Source organism: Fundulus heteroclitus, chromosome 19 (assembly GCF_011125445.2).
Source record: "Fundulus heteroclitus isolate FHET01 chromosome 19, MU-UCD_Fhet_4.1, whole genome shotgun sequence".
NCBI classification, from domain to species: domain Eukaryota; kingdom Metazoa; phylum Chordata; class Actinopteri; order Cyprinodontiformes; family Fundulidae; genus Fundulus; species Fundulus heteroclitus.
The window spans coordinates 31,702,551-31,705,975 of NC_046379.1; positions in this window are offsets into that span (position 1 = coordinate 31,702,551).

The window sequence follows — 3,425 nt, forward strand, 5'->3', positions numbered from 1 at the left end:
ACATGTAGAAGTGAAAGTTAACAAACAAACGGGTTTTATTGGTCACTGGTATTTCAGATTTTGTAGCGCTTCTGGTTGTCTAGTGTCCTAACGAATGTCACTCCCCCGCAGCACCACCAGGGGCAGCAGCAGCACAACAACCACACCTTTCAGTTCTGGGTTGTGCTTTCTAGTGTCCACACATAAAAAGGAAGCAACACATGATGTTGAAGAGTTTTCTGAAGGATGTCAAAACAGGTAAAGCAGAAGGGGAACAGCTGCTTTTTTAAAGTTGGGTTCTGTTACGAATCTCTTACCTGCGATGGAGAACGTTCTTAAGCTGCTTTCCTGTTCTGGAGTTTAGGTTGGTTTATGGTAACAAAGGTGTTTATGGCAACAAAGGTGTTGCCATAAACACCTTTGTTGCCATAAAGAAAAGCAAGAAATGAGGAGCACCGTGTGTAACATAGTAGGACCTATGATGTCGATACACACAGGTCCTCCTGTCTGTGTTGAGATGATGGGTGTAGAAATCTCCCTGTAGAACGGAGTTAGCATCCACTATTAGTGTTACTATTCTAACACCACCATCACGTTCTTTATTTTTTTAAGAAAAGCCCAACTAGCTTTAATGTTCTATGCAAGTAGTCAAATAAGGATTCGATGATTAGCTTAAACAAAAACTATTTAGCATCTGGAGGTGAGCTGTTCTTTATGGAGGACAAATGTTGCCAACATTAAGATTACATTCAGAAATAAATGGCCCATTAAATGCTACAAAATAAAGAAAATAATTATTCAACAACTAGTCAAAATATCAAAATGAAATTTCAAACTGCTTTATCCCTGTGGCAATATTCCTGTTTTATCTTTTAATGTCCGTTTTTACCTTACTTTTTGACAGATATGGATTTATTAATATACTATTTTCCACACCCTTTTTTAATATTTATTCCCTCACAAATTTATTTAGATTTTTACTTAGAACATTTTTTAAGATTAATTTTAGGCCTTTTAATTTTTAACCATAGACGTCTTTTGTCTACTAATGTATACCTGGAGTACCAGATTTTTTTTCTAGCCTTTCTTTCTATTTTTACATTCCTTGTTCTCTTTGTTGTCTTATCCATCTCAACCTATGCATCTAGAAATGTAAAAATAGAGGGGGCGGGGCAGAGACAGAGGAGGCAGTCTTTGGAGAGGCGTCACTGCCTCAGGTTCTCTCCTATTGGCTGAGGCCAAGCCTCCAGGAAGTAGGTGCTGAGCATCAGTATGCCTGACTAACAACAGCTAACTTCTGTCTTGTTGCTAAAGAAATAGGCAGCAACAAGACAGAAGATTTGCAAGTTAGATACTTAAGTTAGTTGGGATAGTTTACTGTCTTCTGATGTATGTAGGATTAAAACGGACTAAATTAAATAACTATATCATGAAATAAATAAATAAATGTGAATTTACCATGAAATAACTAAATGTCCCATTTACTTATTGAATACATCAATAAACGGTTAAATGTACCATTAAATATAAATTTTAAATAATGACATTTTTTTAAATAAATGCATTTATATATACATAGAATTATTTCACTTAGTATTTATTTCATGGCTTCAGTGAAGCAGTGTCATAAAATTATTTAAACTGTCAAGAGCGCCCTGACCTCTGATTGGCTGCCTCACACAGCGTAATAAGACAACCTCTTCCAAGTTTGCTATGACTATGAGATCAATATTTTCATGAGAAAATGCAGACATAACGTCAGTAACTTTGGTGAGCAACGCCTAGTTTGGTCTGAAATATGTCTAATAAGTTCACGAGAAAGCGTTAGCCGGTGTTAATCAGGGGGCGGGGCTAACGCTCCCTGTCGGAGGTCTGTGGGCAGCTTCCTCCACTCTGGACCACAGGAAGCTCTCTCATGAACTTCTAAGAGATTTTTCAGACCAAACTGCCGTTTGTGGTAAATAAACAGCAACACGTTATTGAAGATTATTCCACACAACGAAAATTTTTGACCTCTGTCATAGAAAACTTAGAAGTAATTGTCTTTAAGCCATGAAATAAATAAATACAGAGTGAAATAATATGTATCTTTAAATTAATTTATTCTAAAAGAGACAATTATTTCATGTCATCATTTAAAAGGTCCATTTATTTTTTAATGGTCCATTTATTTATTTCATGGTAAATTCAGATTTGTTTGTTTCATAATATATTTATTTCATTTTGTCCTTTTTAAAGCTCCATATCGGTGACTAGCTGAGAAAATACTTCAGTTTTCTAGAGCAGTGGGTTTCAGTCCTGGTCATCAGGACCAACTCTCCTGCATGTGTTAGGTGTTTCCCTGCCTCCACAAACCTGACTTAAATAAACTGATGGACAGGCCTCCTGAATGGCTGCTGATAATGCAACCATTAGATTTAGGTGTGCAGAGACATCTGAAACACGTAGGACAGTGAAGAACTGAAAACTACTGCTCTAGAGTACTACTAGTACTAGTTCCCCCATCTAAAAAGCAGGAAACATATTACAAGAATGTCAATATCAAAAGACCAAAATTCATCTAAAGAAATATTTTAAAGTAAATCTATTTTGTGAATGTATAATTAAGCAAAAATAGAACAGCTGGGAAAAACAACATATTATTAACCTCCCATTTGTCTAAAACTAAAAAAAAAAAAAAAAAAGACGTTAAAAAAAACTAAATGAGGAAAAAAACAGCAGTGATAAAATCTATCAATTCAACATAGCATTAGAAATATAAATTGAATCAGTTATTGAATGTGTTTTTTATTTTGTTACATTTACTGGCCCCTTAATTTATTTATTACTTGAGTGAATTCTGCAGCAGTATGTGTTCAGAGTTTTGATACTGTTAAATTTTCCTTTTACACACATTATTTTGAAGGGCTAGTCGCGTTTTCACTTTGATGAAAACAAGAATTTGATTTCTGCCACTAAGATTAAAGCTGATTTCAACTTGTGTTTCTATACATTAAGAAAAAAAGAAAGAGCAAAAGTTGTAATTTTGCTGTATTACTCCTAGGGCCAGACAGAACAGCCACTTCCTTTTCAAAGTGTATTTCCTAAAACCAGATAGCGCCCTGATGTTAAGCAAGGAGCCTGATCAGACATGTTTCTTCATCATTTTCAGTGTAGTTCTCTTTTTGTTCACTGAGCAGACAGCTGGATGAACCCTGACTTTATCTGAACATGTGAGTGGACTGCAGATCTGCGAGTGAAGGAGAGGCTTGCACTTATGAGTGTCCAGAACACGCAACTGCTCCTAAACCCAGCAGAAGTTAACTAAGCCACACTGTAAAGCTGATGATCTGAAGGACCACCAGGAAACTACATCAGTCTAAAAAGCCCCGACGGCAATATTAACAGAGGAGTTCTTCTGGATTTACCTAACCATCCGTCACTCAGAAAGAACAGGAAAGCAGCGA